Raw genomic sequence first — 21,501 nt, forward strand, 5'->3', positions numbered from 1 at the left:
GGGTATTTATAGAGATGCCAAGGGGTAGAGCAAAAGACCTCCCCCCCAGCACAGCCAATTGCAGACCATTTCAGACACCGGCACTCAGGCCTATGGCCCTAATCATCCTCTATGTGGACTGCTGGGTAAAGCCACGAGGAATGTGAAAATGGGCTCCCTCAGGACTTCTTTCTTTTTTTTTTTTTTTTTTTTTTTTGGTTTTTCGAGACAGGGTTTCTCTGTGTCGCTTTCCACCTTTTCTGGATCTCGATCTGTAGCCCAGGCTGGTCTCGAACTCACAGAGATCCATCTGCCCCACTGTCATCCAGGAACCTTGGACAGTCTTCTTCTCCCCCTGGGGAAACCTGCTCACTCCTTATATAGCCTCTGGGCAGCCAACCCTAGCACGCCATGTGGGCAACACCAATGGGCCCAGGTATGCGGAAACAAGCCAGATTCTCAGCCTTAGCCAAATAAGGAGTTGTTTATAACTGAGAGCACTCACCATCGGGAAGGTGGAGGGCGGAAGCCAGTGCCATCTTTAAGGTGGGGCTGCACGCAGCTCTCTACAGTTCCCCCTTTTTATATTATAGCAACAGGCAAGAGCAGATGTCTGATCTCTGTTGAGAAACTTAGAGATCTTATACTGATCCTCATGCGGGTGTCATCCACCCGACGAGTACCAGACCTGATCGATACCTTTGCACAGAGGTGGGAAACACAGCATCAACCCACATGCAATCAGGCATGCTCTTCTTGGGGCCCACAGTATGGTAGTTCCCAAGTGCAGTGTCCAGGCCTGACATCCTGTGCTAAGGAAATTAATTTTCATGGTAGCTAACCATGCATAGGGGGACTGTCCTGCTTCAATGGCTGTAAAGGCTTGAATAATCATGGCTGCATTGCGATGCTGGGAAACCTTAATCCAGCAGATGCACCACAGACAAACCAGGGAGACCAACACCAGGAGGCCCATCAAGGCTTCCAGACCCGCCCACTCCTTAAGATGATTCATGGCATTAGAGATCCACGAAGACAATCCCTCTGCCAATCCAGCATCCACCCGGGTCGAGTTCACCATGACAATAGCCACCCTCAGCTGTTCCACCAGGTTGTCAAAATCTGGTCCAATTACAATGCTAAATAATCATGGAAACAACTTGGCATCGTGGCGAATTGGCATCGGTCTCGGGAACATGGACAGTATCCCCCATCTTTTTTCGAGCGTTCCCGGCTGCATTGTCATGAGGAAGAGCAGGAGGATCGTCATTTCGACCTTCGTGGATTTCCTCATACTGGACACTTCTACTGAGGCGTTTGGGAACCCACACCAGATCTTGTTGATCCTGAGGGAAAACACAAACAGAACCTCATGCCCATGTAAGCACAGGATCGGGCCCGGGCCAGAGCCCTGTCAACACATCTTTCCATTTTACCATTCCTTTAGCTGTACCATGAGACTCATGATGCCTATCTTATTGATCTGTTCATAGACTTGAACTGGGTACCCCCATCTGTTGATTAGCAAATCGGCCCTGAACAAGCAGCATATCTCTGTCCCAAACGGGATTTCCGGCAGCCTTATTGGCTGCAGCCTCTTTGCTGGCAAACTCAATCAAAAAGGCCTTCCAGTCTAGGTACTGTCCTGGGCTCAAGCATGCTCATGCAAGCCCACTCCAATCACTGGGTGTCATGCAGTGCCTGTTCAAAGCTTCCACCTGGGCTACAGTGAAAGAGGCCATGATCCTGTAGGTCCACACAGACTCAGCCAGAAATTTTATCACCTTGAAATCTAAGGGCTCCTCGTATTGGTTTCCTTGTGGATCTTGGAACACTGGGTAAGCCAGACGTAATTCCGTTCTGACTGCCTTCCAAACCCCTGGACTGAAAGTGAGCCCTAAACCGCCACCCCCACCCTCCACATAGGGAGGGGGAGCCGAGAGTGTAGCTTGACATGTGGAGGGCGCGCAGCATCCTTCTCTGTTTGGGTCTCCCTTTTTCTTCTTCTCTCTCCCTTTTATCCTTGTCTCTTTCGTCTGTCCTACAAGTGCCCTTATCTCTTCCTCCGAGGCTGTAGACTCCAGACTCTCTATATCAGAAAGGTCGGGGTACAATTTTTCTTTTTCACCCTGTCCCTTCTCACTGCCCGCCTTTTCTGATCTCTCCTCCTGTAACATTTCTAACGCAGCCTGTCCATTCTCCACTGCCTCATTGCAGTGTTGATCCTCAAGACAGCCTCTAATCAGCTTCCAGACTGGCATCACTCCGCCCTTAAGAGTCCCTTGCTTGGAGGCAAAAGCCAAGTCCCTTCCCAGTTTTTCCCATGAGGCTTCCAGAATTGGCAAACCACTGGGCAACGATATCACATTCCTCTAAAAATTTCTTCAAAATGCTCTTTTTCAGTTTCAAATCTTTTGAACGAAGCAGCTCATCAACAGCCAAAAAAATCAGGTGCGACAGAGCAGCACTCATAACTACCCTAGCAGATGGAGCAGCGCCCATAAATAACATAGCAATCTCTTACGTATAGTTTTGCTTTCGATTCGCCTAACGGCGAGCTTTTTGCCCTGCTCTCTCTTTATCTGCAGAGAAGAGCAATTTTTTCCCGCTTTTATCGCGGATTCCCACCATACCTGGGAACTTACCAGTGCACTGCCCTGACCACAGAAAGTTCTGAGCCTCCGGTAGGAGTTGAGGTGTTCCCCGTACGGGCCACCACTTGTCACGACAGCCTCGACCCGCAAGGAAGACACAACACTGAGCTCTTCTTTCAGCAGTTTAGTCAGGAACCTTGAACAGTCTTCTTCTTCCCTGGGGAAACCTGCTCACTCCTTATATAGCCTCTGGGCAGCCAACCCTAGCACACCACGTGGGCAACACCGATGGGCCCAGGTACTCGGAAGCAAGCCAGATTCTCAGCCTTAGCCAAATAAGGAGTTGTTTATCACTGAGAGCACTCACCATCGGGAGGGTGGAGGGGGGAAGCCTGTGCCATCTTTAAGGCATGGCTGCACGCAGCTCTCTACACTCTCTTCCATCTCTTGCATTCTGTTGGTTAAACTTGCCTCTGAAGTTCCTGTATGTTCCCTCAGATTTTCTATTTCCAACATTCCTTCTGCTAGTGTCTTCTTCATTTTTTCTATTTCCCTGTTCAGGTCTTGGAATGTCTCCCTTGATTTTTCATGATTTTCATTCAAGTATTTATTGTTTCCTTCTGCTTTAATTGTCCTTTCCTCTAGTTTTTTATAGCATTCTTCCCACTTTTTGTTTGTCTGTTCCTCTACTTTATTTTTGATTTCTTCTATATAACGCTCTAGCCTCTTCATCATGTTACTTATAAGGTTGTTTTCTTCTTCTTCTTCCATTCCGTGATGTTCAGGTCTAGCTGTTGGAGAAGGGCTAGGTTCTGGTGATGCTGTATTGCTCTTTATTTTGTTGTATGAACTTCTGCCTTGACGTCTGCCCATCTCCTCTTGTGTTCGTTCTTGGTCTTATCAGTGTATTTGGTGCAGAGAGAGTTGACAGATTTAGGGAGCCTCTCTCTGGTCCAGATGGAACTCTGGGCCAGATGGGAGTGCTGGTCCAGATGAGAGTGCTGGTCGGATAGGAGCTGGGGAGCTGGACTCTGAGACTCGGGAAGTCCCTGATGTCTCCTTATTTTGTCCAGATGGGAGCTCCTCTTGTCCAGATGGGAGTTCCTCTGGTCTCTGGTCCAGATGGGAGTTCCGGGGTGGAATGAAGCTGGGGGTTGGTCTCTGAGTCTCAGGAAGTGGCTGGGGTCTCAGGCAAATGGGTGTGGGGGCCGGGTGTGGAGACTGCAGTGTCTGGCTGCAGTCTTAGAAAAGGGGAGCCTTCCCGCAGGGCCCGCCGATTGGCAGGCAACTGGGGCCAAGTTGGTCAGGTTCTCCCCGAGTGGCCTGTGTCCAGCGGTGGGACCCAGGCGAAGTTGCCTCTCTGACTATAACCCAGGCACTCACCTCTGGTTTTAAAAATGTTTTAATGAAAATTTTCCAACATTGTCACATTCAGAATTTTGCTTCTGTGTAAACTCTTGATATTCTCTAAGGATTCAACATTACATAAAGGATATCAACAGTTTCTCGTTTTCATGAGTTTCTAGTATATAGCTTACACTGATTTATAAGACAGATCTAGGATAAAACATACACCACATTATTTACAACTGAAACTTTTCTCCCGGGTATGAATTTTCTGATGTTTTCTAAGCGTTGAGGTACATGTAAAGGACTTCTCACATTCACTACATTTGTAAGGCTTCTCTCCTGTATGAATTCGCTGATGAACTGTAAGTTGAGAGGCATTTATATAGGACTTCTCACATTCACTACATTTGTAAGGTTTCTCTCCTGTATGAATTCGCTGATGAACTCTAAGATGAGAGGCATATACATAGGATTTCTCACATTCACTACATTTGTAAGGTTTTTGTCCAGTGTGGATTCTCTGATGTGTTCTAAGATTTGAGTTAGTTCTAAAGGATTTCTCACATTCACTACATCTGTAAGGCTTTTGTCCTGTATGAATTCTCTGATGTACTCTAAGATCTGAGCCACGTGTAAATGATTTTTCACATTCACTACATTTGTAAGGTTTCTCTGTAGTATGAAATAGCTGATGTGTTCTAAGCGCTGAACCACATGTAAACGATCTCCCACATTGACTACATTTGTAAGGTTTTTCTCCTGTATGAATTCTCTGATGTACTCTAAGATTTGAGCCACATGTAAAAGATTTCTCACATTTATTACATTTGTAAGGTTTCTCTCCTGTATGAATTCTCCAATGATTTCTAAGACTTGAGCCTCTGCTAAAGGATTTCTTACAATCACTACATTGGTAAGGTGTCTCTCCTGTATGAATTCTCTGATGTTTTCTTAGTCCTGAGCCACATGGAAAGGATTTCTCACATTCACTACATTGGTAAAGGTTCTTTCCTGTATGAATTCTCTGATGTATTTTAAGACTTGAAGCACGTGTAAAAGATTTCTCACATTCACTACATTTGTGAGTTTTCTCTCTTGTATGAGTTCTCTGATGTATTTTAAGATATGAACCACTTGAAAAAGGTTTCTCAAGTTTACTGCATTTGTAAGGTTTCTTTCCTATATGAATTCTCTGATGATTTCTAAGACATGAACCTCTGGTAAAGGATTTCTCACAATCATTACATTGGTAAGGTCGTTTTTGAGGAAGGGTATTGTTATGGTTTTTAATTTGATACAACTGATTAAAACATTTGCCACTTGGTTTACATTCATAGGGTGTCACTCTATAATGAGTTGTCTGATGTATCCTGAAGCTGCAGTAGGCCTGGAAGTATTTACCACATTTCCTGCATTGATATGATTTCTTTCCACTACGGATTTGTTTCAGAGTAAGTTTAAGTTTCAAGTCAAATGATTTATCATACCTTGTATTTTTCTGCTTTTTCCATCCATTGTGTATGCTTTGATTTTGAGTAGTGATGGAATACAAATTTAAACATTTCCCATTGTCTTTATATTTGCAAGGTTCTTCTTCAGTATTCCCACTTTTATGACTGTTTAGGTTTGATAATCCAATAGAGGCATCCCTGTGATTACCACATCCATACTTGTTGCAGATTCCTGTAGTATCACTTGTGTTAAAAGGTGTACACTGGGAGTATTCATAAAGCATTTTGTTGAGCTTATTATAAGACTTCTGTTGGATATTCACATGCTGATAAACAATGTACTTTGAGCCTTGATCCAAGATATTCTCATGTTTACCACATATTCGATGTTTCTCTGAAAAATGAGCATAAATGGGGATAACAGAAACCGATGAATGAATAAGATTCAATGCCTGATGTTTACTAAAGTTTTCAAAGGCAGGTAAAAGAGCAAATCTCAGAAAAAGAGCTCTCAGCATAGGCCTTCTGTGTTTCACTATCATTAAATGACTGGTAATAAGAACCATTCTAGGGCTGGAGAGATGGCTCAGTGGTTAAGAGCACTGGCTGTTCTTCCAGAGGTCCTGAGTTCAATTCCCAGCAACCACATGGTGGCTCACAACCATCTGTAATGAGACCTGGTGCCCTCTTCTGGCCTGCAGGGATACATGCAGACATTACACTGTATATATAATAAATAAATAAAAGTTAAAAAAAAAGAACCATTCTAGTCTCCAGTAAAATACACGGATCACTAAGATGTTATTGAATATTAGTTTAAGGTGTGTTACATTCATTTATTCTGTGGAATATTTGTTTAATGATGCAAAGATGTGATGCATTCTTTTACGTTGCATTTGTTTAACTCTGTGAAGCAGTGTTACTGTGCCTGTCTAAAACACCTGATTGGTCTAATGAAAAGCTGAATAAGACAGTGCCCACCAGCCTGCAGACAGGTGAAATACCTGCCTCCAGGCTGTACCACCATCTCCAACACCCACTGGATGCTGTCCTGGCCACTCCACTGGATGTTGTCCTGGCCACTCCACTGGATGTTGTCCTGGCCACTCAACCCCAAGCACCTGAAAACCCTCCCTATAGCCATCACTCACCCACAACCACAGCAGACTACATAGGCACAAGTGCAAACCACACCAGGTAGAAAAACAGGTGAGTGACTGGCCTCTCAGCAGGAGTATCCCAAAGTACTGACCCTAACTATACCTTAGCACACATTTGGTGCTCCTCCTCCTCCCAACCCAGCATCAGAAAGGGAACTGGACCCTGTTCCCACCACTGGTGGAACTCCACTGCTCTGATGCAGTCCCCAACAGAGTGCAGACAGGTAAGATACCTGCCTCCAGACTGTGCCCATACCCCTGCAACCCAATGGGCACTGTCACACCAAGACCCACTCTGCCACTCCACCCCAAACACCTGAAAACCCTCCCCATAACCAGCCCTCCTCCACAACCCCAGCAGACTCTATAGGCAGAGGTGCAAACAACAAAAGATGGAAGAACAGGCACAGGCACAAGCCACACCAGTTGGAAGCAAAGAGGAGAAATGCAGTTGTAAGAATACATTAAACAACCAAAAGAGCAATATGGCAGCACCAGAACCCAATGACCTACAACAGCAAAACCTGAACATTCCAATGCAGTTGAAACACAAGAAAATGAACTTAAAACTCACTTTATGAGATGATAGCGGCTCTTAAAGAGCAAATGAAAAATTCCCTTAAAGAAGTCAAGGAAGAGTCAAACAAAAAATTGGAAGAAATCAATAAATCCCTTATAGAAAGCATAATAAAAAAACAACCAAACAGGTGAAGAAAATGATTCAAGACTTGAAAACAGAAACAGAAAAAATAAAGAAAACACTACAAATGGAAAATATGGGGGAAAAACAGGAACGACAGATGCACACATCACCAACAGAACGAAAGAAATGGAAGAACGAATCTCGGGCATTGAAGATACGATAGAGAAAATAGATTCACCAGCCAAAGATTGTTAGATCCAATTAATTCCTAACACAAAACATCCAGGAAATCTGGGACACCAAGGAAAGTACAAACCTAAGAATAATAGGGGTAGAAGAAGAAGAATCCCAGCTGAAAGGCATAAAAACATATTCAACAAAACCACAGAAGAAAACTTTCCCAACATAAGAAGAACGTGCCTATAAAGGTACAAGGAACTTACAGAACACCAAATAGCTGGATCAAAAAATAAAAAACTAAACATACAGAATAAAGGAAAATTTTAAGAGCTGCAAATGAAAGAGGCCAAGTAATGACAGCCTAGATGACTATACCCAGCAAAACTCTCAATCACCATATATGGAGGAAACAAGATAATCCATGGAAAAACCAGATTTAAACAATATCTATCCACAAATACAGCACTACAAAAAGTAGTAGAACGTAAACTCCAACACAAAGAACTCAGTTACATCCACAAAATCATAGGCAATAGATAATCTCACAATAGTAAAACCCAAAGAAAGGAAACACATACACTACCATCACCACCACCATAACCAAAAATAACAGGAACAATCACTGGTCAATAATCTCTTAATATCAATGGACTCAATTCACCTATAAAAAGACACAGACTAACAGAATGAATATGAAAACAGGATCCATCCTTCTGCTGCATAAAAGAAACACACCTCAACTTCAAAGACAGACACTACCTCAGAGTGAAAGGTTAGGAAAAGATTTTCCACTCAAATGGAACAGGCAAACCGGTGTAACTATCCTAATATCCAACAAAATAGACTTCAAACTAAAATTAATCAAAAGTCATTGAGAAGGACATTACATATTCATCATAGGAAAAATCCATCAAGATAAAGTCTCAATTCTGAACATCTATGCCCCAAACAAGGGTACCCACATATGTAAAAGAAACATTATTAAAGTTTAAAGCACACATTAAACCACACTCACTAGTAGTGGGAGACTCCAACACCTCACTCTCACCAATGGACAGGTTTGCCAGACAGAAAATTAACAGAGAAATAAGGGAAGTAACAGATGAACTCAAATAAACTCAAATGAACTTAATAAACATCAACAGAACATTTCACCCAAACACAAAAGAATATATGTTCTTCTCAGCACTCCATGGAACATTCTCTAATATTGACCACATACTTAGTCACTAAACAAATCTCAACAGATATTTTTAAAAAAACTAGAATATCCTCCTGTATGTTATCAGTTCACCATGGCTTAAAGTTAGAATTCAACTACAGCACAAATTACAGAAAGCCTACAATCTCTTGGAAACTGAATAATGCCAAATTGAATCACCAATGGCTCAATGAAGAAATAAAGAAATTAAAGACTTCCTAGAATTCAATGAAAACGAATGTACAACACCCCCAAACCCATGAGACACCAAGAAAGCAGTGGTGAGAGGAAAATTCATAGAATCAAAAGTCCACATAAAGAAGTTGGAGAAATCTCACACTAGTGACTTAACATCACAACTGAAAGCTCTACAACAAGAAGAAGCAAACTCACCCAGGAGGAATAGACACCAGGAAATAATCAAATTGAGGGCTGGAAGCAATAAAATAGGAACAAAGAGAACAGCACAAAGAATCAGTGAAATGAAGGGTTGGTTTTGGAGAAAATCAACAAGATAGACAAACCGCCATCCAAACTAACCAAAAGGCAGAGAGACAATATCCAAATTAACAAAATCAGAATGAAAAGGGAGACATAACAACAGACAACGAGGAAATCTAGAGAACCATCCAGACATACTTCAAAACCTGTACTCCACAAAATTGGAAAATCTAAAAGAAATGGACAATTTTCTGGATAGATACCACATAAGAAAATTAAAGCTAGACCAGATAAACAACTTAAATAGACCTATAACAGCTAAGGAAATAGAAATAGTCACGAAAAGTCTCCCAATCAAAAAAAGCCCAGGAACAGATGGTTTCAGCATAGAATTCTACCAGAATTTCAAAGAACTATTATCAATACACCTCAAATTGTTCCACACAATAGAAACAGAAGGAACAATGCCAAACTCTTTTTACGAGGCTACACTTACCCTGATACCCAAACTACACAAAGATGCAACCAAGAAACAGAATTATAGACCAATCTATCTCATGAACAATGATGCAAAAATACTCAACAAAATACTGGCAAACAGAATGCAATAACACATCAAAAAATTATCCACCCTGACCAAGTAGGCTTCATCCCAGAGATGCAATGATGGTTCGACATATGAAAATCTGTCAATGTAATATACCATATAAACAAACTGAAAGAAAAAAAACACATGATCACCTCATTAGATGCTGAAAAAGCCTTCAACAAAATCCAAAACCACTTCATAATAAAGGTCCTAGAGAGATCAAGAATAAAAGGAACATACCTAAACATAACAAAGGCAATTTACAGCAAACCAACAGCCAACATCAAATTTAATGGAGAGAAACTCAAAGCGATTCCAATAAAATCAGGAAGAAGACATGGCTGTCCACTCTCCTCAATACCTATTCAATATAGTACTCCAAGTTCTAGCTATGCAATAAGACAACAAAAGGAGATCAAGGGGATACAAATTAGAAAGGAAGAAGTCAAATTTTTGCTATTTGTAGATGATACAACAGAATACATAAGCGACCCCAAAATTCTACCAGGGAACTCCTACAGCTGATAACACCTTCAGGAATATGGCAGGATAGAAGTTTAACTCAAAAAAAAAAAATCAGTAGGCCTCCTATATACAAATGATAAACAGGCCAAGAAAGAAATCAGAGAAACAACACCCTTTACAATAGCCACAAATAATATAAAATACCTTGGGGTAACACTAACCAAGCAAGTGAAAGACCTATATGACAAGAACTTTAAGTCTTTGAAGAAAGAAACTATCCAGGTGGTGGTGGTGGCGGCAGCTGCAGTGGCAGCGGAGGCGGCGGCACACGCCTTTAATCCCAGCACTCGGGAGGCAGAGGCAGGTGGATCTCTGTGAGTTCAAGGCCAGCTTGGTCTACAGAGCAAGATCCAGGACAGGTACCAAAACTAAGAAACTGAAGAAGATATCAGAAAATGGAAAGACCTCCCATGATCATGGAGAGGTATAACCAACATAATAAAAATGGCAATCTTACCAAAAGCAATCTACAGACTCAATGCAAATCCCCAACAAAATCCCAACACAGAGCCAGGCAGTGATGACACACACCTTTAATCGCAGCACTCAGGAGGCAGAGGCAGAGGCAGACGGATCTCTGTGAGTCCAAGGGCATCCCGGTCTACAGAGCGAGTTCCAAGACAGGCTCCAAAGCTACACAGGGAAACCTTGTCTTGAAAAATCAAAAACAAAAAATCCCAACACAGCCGGGCGGTGGTGGTGCACGCCTTTAATCCCAGCACTCGGGAGGCAGAGCCAGGAGGATCTCTGGGAGTTCAAGGCCAGCCTGGGCTACCAAGTGAGATCCAGGAAAGGCGCAAAGCTACACAGGGAATCCCTGTCTCAAAAAACAAAAAACAAAAAAATCCTAACACAATTCTTCACAGTCCTTGAAAAGACAATACTCAACTTCTTATGGAAGAGAAAAAAACAGGGTAGCTAAAGCAATCCTGTACAATAAAGCAACTTCTGAAAGTATCACCATCCCGGACTTTAAGCTCTACTATAGAGCTACATTAATAAAAACAGCTTGGTATTGGGGAAAAAAACTCACTGGCATGTGGACCAATGGAATCGAATTGAAGACCCTGACATGAATCCACGCACCTATGAATGGTAATTTTTGACAAAGATTTATACAATGGAAAAAAGAAAGCATCAACAAGTGGTTTTGGCATATCTGAATGGCAGCATGTAGAAAGATGCAAATAGTTCGATATCTATCACCCTGTACAAAACTCAAGTCTACATGGGATCAAAGTCTTCAACATAAACCCAGTTACACTGAAGCTGATAGAAGAGAAAGTGGGAAACAGCCTTGAATGCATTGGCACAAGAGACAACTTCCTGAATATAACACCAGTAACACAGACACTGAGAGCAACAATTAATAAATGGGACCTCCTGAAACTGAGAAGCTCCTGTAAGGTGAAGAACGTGGTTAATAAGACAAAACAGCAGCCTATACAATGGGCAAAGATCTTTACCTACTCCACATCTGACAGAGGACTGATCTCCACAATATATAAAGAACTCAAGAAACTAGACATCAAAATATCAAATATTCCCATCTAAAAATGGGGTACAGATTTAAACAGAGAATTCTCAACAGAAGAATCTTGAATAGTGGAAACACACTCAAAAAAGTGTTCAACATCCTTAGCTATCAGGGAAATGCAAATCAAAACAACTCTGAGATACTATCTTGCAACTGTCAGAATGGCTATAACCAAAAAAGCTAATGATTGCCTATGTTGGACAGACTGTGGAGTAATGGGAACACTCCTCCCCTGTGGGTGGAAACACAAACTTGTACAGCAACTTTGGAAATCAGTATAGCATTTTCTCAGAAAATTGGGAAATAATCTACCTCAAGACCCAGAAATACCACTACTGGTCATATACCTAAAAAGTGATCAACCATACCACAAGGACACTTGCTCAACTATGTTCATAGCAGCGTTATTCATAACAGCCAGAACCTGGAAACAACCTATATGCCCCTCAGCCAAAAGTGGATAAGGAAAATGTGGTATATGTACACAATTGAGTATTACTCAGCAGGGGGAAAAAAAGGCCTCAGGAAAATGGATAGAACTAGAAAAAAAATCATCCTGAGTGAGGTAAGCCAGACCCAGGAAGACAAACATGGTATGTACTCACTCACAAGTGGATATTAGATGTAAAGCAAAGGATAACCCAACTACAGTCTTCAGCCCCAGAGAAGCTAGGTAACAAGGAGAACCCTAAGAGGAATTCATGGATCTCTCTGGAAAAAGAAAGAGATGAGATGTCCTGGGTAAACTGGGTTTGGGGGAGATAAAGGGAAAGGGATGGGGTGATGGGAACATGAGGGATCAGAATGGTTGAGTTGGAGATGGGAGGGACGGGGAGAGTAAGACAAGAGGTTATCTTAGGAGAAGGGGCCATTAGCGGTTAGGGAGAAATCTGGTGCCAGCGAAACTCCCAGGACACCACAACAATGACCCCAGCTAAGACTCAAAGCAATAGTGGAAAGGGTGCCTGGACTGGCCTTCCCCTGTAATCAGATTGGTGACTACCCTAATTGTCATCAGAGCCTCCAACTAGTACATGATGGAAGTGGATGCAGAGATCCACAGTCAAGCACTGGGCCAAGTTCCAGGAGTCCAGTTGAAGAGAGAGTGGAGAGCGATATGAGCAAGAGGGTGTCAATGTCATGACTGGAAAACCCACAGAGACAGAGGGCCGGAGCCTGTGGGAGCTCACGGACTCTGGATGGGCAGCTAGGAAGCCAGCATGGGACTGATTTTGGCATCTGAGTGACAGTTATGTAGCTTGGTCTTTTGTGAGGTCCCTAGCAGTGGGACCAGGACCTGTCCCTGATGCATGAGCTGGCTCTTTGGAACCTACTCCCTATGGTGGGATGCCTTGTTCAGCCTTGATGCTGGGGGAGGAGCTTGGTCCTGCTGCAACTTGATATGCCATGTTCTGTTGATTTCTAAGAGAGACCTTACCCCACCTAAACAGAGATGGAGCAGCAGTGGAAGTAGGCTAGAAGGGAAGATGGGGGATGCTGGGGGAGGAAGCAGAAACTGTGGTTAGTATGTAAACTAAAATAAAGGGAAAAAGACCTGAACAGCAAATAGCTGGGCAAGAGAAGGATAGATATGGCTGCCAGAGAGAATAAATAGAGAAGAGAAGAGAGGAGAGGAGAGGAGAGGAGAAAAGAGGAGAGAAGAGAAGAGAAGAGAAGAAAGAGAATAAACAGGAAGAGAACAGAAGAGGACAGATAGGAAGAGAAGAGGGAAGAGTAAGAAAGGAAACTGAGAGGAGGATGCCAGGGCCAGCCACCGAGACACACAGCCACACAGCCACACAGCCACACAGCCACACAGCCACACAACCAGCCATGGAGTAAAAGGAAAGAAAGGAATATAGAATACAGAAACACTAAAGAAAAAAAAAGAAGAAGAAAGGTAAAATCCCAGAGGCAAAAGATTGCTAGGATAATTTAAGTTAAGAAAATCTGGAGGGCTGGAAAGATGGCTTAGCAGTTAAGAGCACTAACTGCTCTTCCAGAGGACCTAGGTTCAATTCCCAGCACCACATGGCAGCTCACAATTGTCTGTAACTCCAAGATCTGACACCCTCACACAGAGATACATGCACACAAAACACCAATGCACATAAAATAAAAATAAATTATTAAAAATAAAAGAAAGAAAGAAAATCTGGCTAGAAAAGAGCCAAGCTAGGGCCAGTCATTCATAAGTAAGACTAAGTCCCCATGTGATTATGTGAGAGCTGGGTGGCTGGACCCCAAAGAGCAAAGAATACAAAAAGCAAAAAAAAAAAAAACCTTACACTAAGATGTTTCCATTTGTTACTAAATTTCATACTGTGCAGAAGGTAGAAAAAGAGGTGAATTCACTACTACCACAGGTTATTCTGGATGGAACTCTTGCTTCAGCCTCATTAGCAGTAGGATAGAAATCACATTTGAGAGGACTAAATATACAAGCCATATTTCAATGAAAAAAGCAAAACAGCATGATCACCTCAAAAATCTTTATTTTAAAACTTCTTCATTATTTCAAACCATAAACCTGTGAATAGTTTAATTCAATAGTAAACCAAAATATCCCAATTACTAAGAGTACTTCCATGCATTTCCATGCTCTCAATATTTAATATTCTTTGAACTTTGAAGTTTTCATTTAAAAGCAAAATAGGGAGCCTGAAGAGATTACACATGATATAGCATTAGTTGCTCTTTCAGAGAACACAGAATAATGTCAAAGAAACACCATAAACATTATGTTTATTACCAGAATTTCCCACATTTCTGGTAGTCACTAGAATGTCCAGGGACTTTAGTAGGTAAATACAAAGGAAGGGTCAGGAATTCTACATGAAGTGCATTCTTACCTACAAAGACTAGATTTCTGTAATTCTCCAGCATCACATCAATGTACAAGGCCCTCCAAGCAGAATCCAGACATTCCCACTCCTCCTGGGAGAAGTCTACATCCAGATCCCTGAATGTCAACAGAACCTGTAATAAAAAATTACCCATTTAGCATGTGCAGTTGGACAAAATGCTTTCCCAGATAAAGAGACCTAAGGAATTACTGACACTTTTGTGATACAGATGAGGCACAACAAGTATTCAAAGACAAAAGTCTTCTAGAGGTTCTCCAGAGATGGTTTAACAGTTCCAAAGGACCCATGTTCAGTCCCCACCACACAACTGACTCTAGCTTCAGTTCCATAGGATCCATGCTCTCTCTTGGACTCTACAGGCAGGGGACACACAGCAGTCTGCATACATTCAGGTAAGTATACCACAACCATAAATAAAAAAGAGAGTTAATTTGAAGATACTGTCTACAATACCCATACTCTACTTCTTTCACTCTGAGAAAACAGGATGACAAACTAACCTCACAAACGTTAAACTTTTAGGGAACATGAGATAACCATTTGAGGTACAGGTGTGGGGAAGGACCATTATGAAAGGTATGTTGATATCAAACAGGATCAGTGTCTAATCTCATACTGAAAATGTATTGAGAGCCGCTGGTAGCGAAGGTCCCTGAGAGTATACAGCAGTGACAATAGGGTTCAGAAGGTCAACCTATCAGAACTAAGGGTTCTGTTAGTGGAAACCATCAAGTAAGGTGTTATGGAATTACTGCCTTTTGAGTGAACTGGCTGTCTCTTGTTGTAAACTTCTTGTGCAATAACAGCCATGATTCTCCCCATTTACCGTGCATCTCCATGTTATGTGTACATGTAATCTCATGATTGCATTCCAACCTTGGGCACAACTTTCCCTACACATTTAGGGTAATGGGATAACTGTCCCCAGCTCTGTTTATTTTTCAGTAACATAATATCTGGCCAGGGCCATTCTCCAAACAAAAGTATTTCAGCAAAGATACCTTTTTATCCAAGCACAAATGCAGATAAACTTTAGCTCATCTCACTCACAGATAGAGAAAAGAACCACTAGCAATTAAATCCTCAACCCCTTACCTTCACCCCGGGGTATTTACACAAGACCCTAACTTAAGAGATTTCCTGCTCACAATTCTGGGATGGATGATGTTTTAGCCATTTGTTAGATACAGAATTAAGGCAGTTACTTCCCACTGACCCAAGATTTCTGACAAGACCAGACAGATGATAGGTGCCAAGCTTCTTTCTTGTGCAAATTAAGTTTTAATTCCTCCTCAGCCAGATGCTATTCCTAGATTTTCTCCTCAGCAATTATTCTGAATGAAAGTGCTTTTACTAACCAAATACTACACACTCTTTGCTTAGCCATAACATATGTCCCCCTCCCTACCAGAAGGCAGCCACAGCCAGGACGAGCAGGGAAGAGCAGCACCAAAGTCAATCAACTTTCTAGTGACTTACTGACTTATTCTACCTAGCCATTTCTAGATTATAGGTTGAGCACATAAATTCCCTAATTGGTCTTAGCCTTTAGTTGACCCTACCCGAGAACTCCCCTTTAGTCACCCCCCTTTGGGGTTGTAATTGGAAGCTGACAATTCTTGCTTTATGTGTGGATCCTTCTTCTCACCTCTCTTTGTGATCCTGAAAACTCAAGCCTCGTGTTGCTTTGCCAAAGAATTACTGCTTGTGTACAAGTAGAGCACAAGAAGAATGGATTGAGGAAAAGAAAGATGAGGACGGAGATGGAAAGAACTAGATGATATGAGAGAACAGCAGAAGGGACTGAGAAGCCAAGTAGGAGAACAGAAAAGAAACTGTGTAGACAGAATTTACTTAGAAGAATAAAGTGAATAGTCTAAAAAACTCAGTGTGCTTAAATTTATTTTACATCCCTCAGATGAGAATCCTAAGCTTCTGTTCTGGACCCTGGTAGAAATCTCTTCAAGGCAGGCACCTGGGGGGAATTCATTAATTCACAGTGGAATCTCTTTCACAATTGCAGGTCTGAAGTCCATGCAAACTATTTCTCCTCACAATAATAATGGAGGGAGTATAATATAGGACAAGGCTGTGCTATGTAGGTGACATGATGTAAAGACAATTTTGATAATCAGAGAAGAAAAAAGTAAAAAAGTCATAGGAAATAAACACATCTGATGACATTGTCCAACGCAGAGTACTAAAGGCCTTCATGATTTCAATATCAAAATAATTTTCAAAGAAATATGGACACTACACTGACCTGGTGCTCATTTACAGGAGACACAGCCATTCTCCTTGTTGCTCTTCTCTGGGTTTCTGTCTCTGGATCAAAGACTGGAACTCTTGTTCACATTTCACATCAAGGTGTAAAAAGCACAAGCCTACAAATATACAACTGTGTCATTTGTGACATGGTCAATGTCATACCACAGTGAAAGACCCAAACACTCAAATGATTCTGGTTCTTGTCAACATTCCAAAGGAGAGAAGAGCATGGGAAGTTATACTTAGAGGTAAAACAAAGTAACTGTCAACCATCCCAGGCTTCTAAAATTCATGGAGAAGGAAGTTTAAGTGAAGAAGAAACTTGTGAAATAACAGGTCATTGTAGCAGGCAAAGAGGCCTGTGTACACAGAGAAGCATGGGAGAAGCCAGGAAAACTTAAACACACAGCTGATCTCCCTTAAGGGAGAAGATATTTGGCTGTTCTTCAGAAATGCTTGGGGAAAATGTAGTTTACAACCTTGTAATCCTTTGCTGTTTGCTGAGCCAGGCTTTGCCCACATCTTCCAGAATTTATGTTTTACTTATCCCAGACCCTTTTCTCCTACATCTTGAGTATTGCTTCTAGGCCATAAACACATCCTTATGAGTGATGTCACTTGTACTTTATGAGAGCTGAAGTGACTTCTATGTTATCTTAGGGCCACACCAATCCTGACCATACAGGCATTATGATTACCTCAGTCACACACATTCCCTAGACCCTAAATCTTGGGCATTATCTTTGAGCCAAGAGTATTCATGTTTGTGAAAGAAGCCAGTAATGTATTGCCTAGAACCTGTCAGGAGGCAAAAAAAAAAAAAAGAGATCATTCTTGGTTACATAGTGAACTTGAGGCCTACCTAGAATACATGAAAATTCACTTCAAAGGAAGGAAGGAAGGAAGGAAGGAAGGAAGGAAGGAAGGAAGGAAGGAAGGAAGGAAGGAAATGAAGGAAGTTAGTTCAGTATCATAGGCACCACCACTATTCCCTTGGCAATTAGCACCCCAAAAGGTAACCAGGACTAGTTTTCACTTTTCTCCAAGTTTCAGGGGCCCTGAGTAAATATGAGGATGACCAGGCCTAATGCAATGCCTGTTCCTTGCAGCCCGAGAGGGATAGCATCTGGCTGCCAAGTTTGCTGGTTGCCAGGCTCATATCTGCTCCTCTGCTGTTGCTATGCAACGTGGGACACTACTACTACTACTGTCTTAGGTCTTAAAACATGACACCTGGCTCATCATCTTCGTGGTTGCCCTTGCCGTCTCCAGTGGCTACCTTGCCAGTGTCTGCATGAGTATTGGACCCAAGTAGTTGGGCCACGAAGAGATTGGATGCCATCAGGCAGGATTTAATTAAGAGTCCCAGGGGTGTCCCTCAGCAGAGGGGGAGAGAGCAAGAGGAGAGAACTTCATCTTGAAGCTGCAGGGAACTAGCAGGGACAGAATGCCTAGACCAGGAGGGCGTGAGGGGCACCAGGGGAGAGGACTTCCTAGTGTGCCCATGGTGAGTTGTAGGAGGATCGCCCCAAGACATATTCCCCCAACAGGTGGGCTGGGGTCAGGAATATAAATGGTATGCAGGGGCGGGCCTGACCTTGGTTCTCCTAATGCCACTGTCCCTTCCTTCCTTGTATGAGGAAAGTCAAGAAAGCTAAGTTGGGGATGGTGGGAATCACCGTGGCCTCTCTGTTTCTGGGCCTGGATCTGGGAGCTGTATTCTTTTAAGGGCAGTTGTGTGACCACATGGGGACAGAAGGACCACATGGCCTGCTTCCTGCTCATTTACTTCTCTGAGATGAGAAGTCAAGAGGTTTCTCTTCTAGCTGATTTCTGCATTCTTCTGGCCTGATCTGAGCAGGCATATCCAGGCCCCAGGGGACCTCTGCAGATGGATTTGGGACTGAGGGGTCCAAATGGCAAGGTAAACAGGCTCCCACTGACACCTCTGACTGATCCCAGCTTAAGCCAAGCACAAGAAGCTCCTAGGCTGAGAGAGATCTGTCTGTCTGCCTAGCTCAAGGATGGGATGGAGGTGGCAGGCCTGTCTGGCATATCATGTGATCTGGTGATGTTCCTGCTCCCTCCTTTCTTCCATGTCCCCAGTATTTGGAAGGAGTCTGGTGGAAGCTCCACCTGGGCTCCCTTCCCCATCTCTTTCCCTAAACCCAACCCTCCAAACCCCGCCAAACTCGGCTCCCCGCACCCCCCAGAGAGCCTCAGGACAACTCCTACTGGGGATATATAAACAGCAGCCCCCAAAACAGTCTTCCCCTTCTCCTCTCTGCCAGACCAGGAATTGCCTGAGGGCGCTTTACCCACTAAACCTGGCAAAGATTTAAATTCAGACAGATTCGGTTTGTTGCAAAGGAGAGGCCTTCAGGAGACCTAAAATTTATCACCCAGTCCTTGTCATTTTCACTGCTTTTTATGCTTACAGAAATCAGGTGCCTTCAGAGCCTCTCTGATTAAATCAACTCTTTCCCTCCACAGCTTTCTGTGTCCTCCCAAGTCTTAACCTCCTGGAGAGGCTAGAAGGCTGCCAGCCAGGGCCTAGGGATTGAAGATGGTCCTAGTGTGAGCCTGGGTATAAGAGGAGGAAGGAACCCTTCGGCCTCAATCGGGCTCCAGTGAATCCTGCTAGGCCCACAGAGAAGGAACAAGTCTGGAGCCAAGACAACCAGAGTGTCGTCCAGATAGATCCTAACAGCCAATCTTTTTTTCTCTGCTCACTTTTTTTTTTTTTTTTGAGAAGAGATGTAGCCCAAGCTGACCTCGCATTTCATATGACTCCGAAGTGCTGCCCCTGCCTTCTCCTCGCAGGTAAGTACCACCATGTCCTGAACAGAGGGATCAAATCCAGGGCTCTGAGTGAGAGACCTCCCACTCCAGGTCCCCTATGGCCCAGAACTGAATCAGTTCCCCATTCCCAGACAGGGTGAAGTCAGAAGTTTTAAAAGTACAAAGTCAGAGTGTCTGGTGGTCACTAACCAGGAGACGCCCCCTCTCCCGAGATAACATGACCAGACCTCGAAGCAAACAGGCAAACTAAAATAAGATAAAGTCCAGGCTCGGGAAAACTGGACCAATCAAGAATGGACCCGTACTAACGCCCTCCTCTCTAAGAATGTTGTGGTTTTTGCCTTCAAAAGCTAACCTCCCCGAGAAAGAGGAACTCTCCTCCCTGTCTCGCTGCGGGTGAGAGTCCCCTGCTATCTCTGCTAGCCTGAACTGCACGCCCAAAAGTAAACCTTGCTGTTGCTTCTGGACATCCCCAATCTCCGGTGGTCTCTTTGGGGGTCCTAAACTAGGCAGAACACTGAGAATGCTTGGCAAGCACCCTGCTAACTGAGCTACACGCCAGCCCCTTTCAATTTCAAAAGATTGGAGATGGAAGAAGCTCTGAGTCTTCACCTTCCCACAAAACGCCATACTCAGCTCCCGGAACGAACTCCGCCAAACTGGCCAGCAGCACCCCTACCTCCAGCCGTCCTGCAACATCCCTGTGCAGGAAAAGGCTGAGGCTGGGTTCTCCCTTACCTTGGCACCAGGTCCTAAACTAAACTGCTGGAACAAATGGCAGTAGCGCCGCCATTTCTCTTTCCGCCAGAAACCACCAGAGATTCTGCCAATCCCGCCCGCCTCCTTCTCTACGTGCGGCCGTGACGCGAGGACGTCAAGGGAGTGAGCAGTGGCAGTTCCTCCACCGCAACTCCTTTAAGGCACAGGGTCCCGGTGGAGGGGCTGGTCTGTGCTTTGCCTTATAAAGGTAGGGCAGCTACACGAAGGAGGGCTCTCTGCAGTCACCATGGTGCACCTCCTGCTTCTTGTGCGGATCTGTCCGGAAGCGCCCCGCTCTCTCCTGCTACCGCGCTTTCCTACGAAGGTAAGCCTGGGCTTCCCCCCACTGGCAGCTCGGGATGTTGGGGGAGAAGGCCCCAAAGGGCAGGCCCGGGCAGCATTGGAGTGACACGCCAGGACAGTCCGCAACTCCTCATGGCTGACCTTGGCTTGAGCCCGCTGCTGCCATTCTCCCCGGGCAACCCAAAGCGCGAAAGGGGGCGGCTCCGCCAGTGATTGGCAGCCACGTCGGGGAGCCATGAACCCTGAAGCCCTGAACGCTGTCGTGTTTACCCTTTTTCATACACCGCTGCAGGATCCAGAGCATCTGCGTGATTGCACATTGCTCTGTGGGTCACTCAGCTCAGCCCAGAGTCTGGCCCTGCCCTGGAAGCCATTCCCAATGTGCTTGGTTTGGGGGAGCGGTCCACAGGGCTGCTTGAACAAACACATTGCACTTTCCCTTTACAGATCTCTTCTGGCCTCTCCCAGTAGAGGAGGAGTGAAAATTGAGAGGGGGCCGATGCAGGATGATTCAAGGGCTCCTCCCTCACTTCTTCCCCCATCCCTTAGTGCTCAGATTTTAGGCTAGATGCTTGGTAGTGGGAGGGTGTAGGGTGGCATGCCCTCCTTGTGTGTGACTTTGCATGCTTTGCAGTGACTAGGGTGACTGAGACCACCATTGACTTGTGTTCAGACCTGTGCAAGTGTGCAAAGTGAGCAGTCATGGAGGAGCTTTACCTCATAGGCTCTGTGTCGTGGTTTAGTTGCCTCTTGGACACCTCCTGTGCTCTGTGTGTGCCCTGTGCTACTGTGCCCTGGAGTGTTCTTGTCCTGCTGGATGGAACAGCACATTTTTTCAAGCGACTCATTCCA

General features: G+C 43.9%; 1 pseudogene; it reads right to left on the minus strand.

The window, feature by feature from the left end:
• Positions 1 to 1,118: 1,118 nt before the first annotated feature.
• Positions 1,119 to 20,217, minus strand: LOC118575713 (annotated as a pseudogene).
• Positions 20,218 to 21,501: the final 1,284 nt, after the last annotated feature.

This window comes from Onychomys torridus, unplaced genomic scaffold (genome assembly GCF_903995425.1).
Source record: "Onychomys torridus unplaced genomic scaffold, mOncTor1.1, whole genome shotgun sequence".
Lineage (NCBI taxonomy): Eukaryota > Metazoa > Chordata > Mammalia > Rodentia > Cricetidae > Onychomys > Onychomys torridus.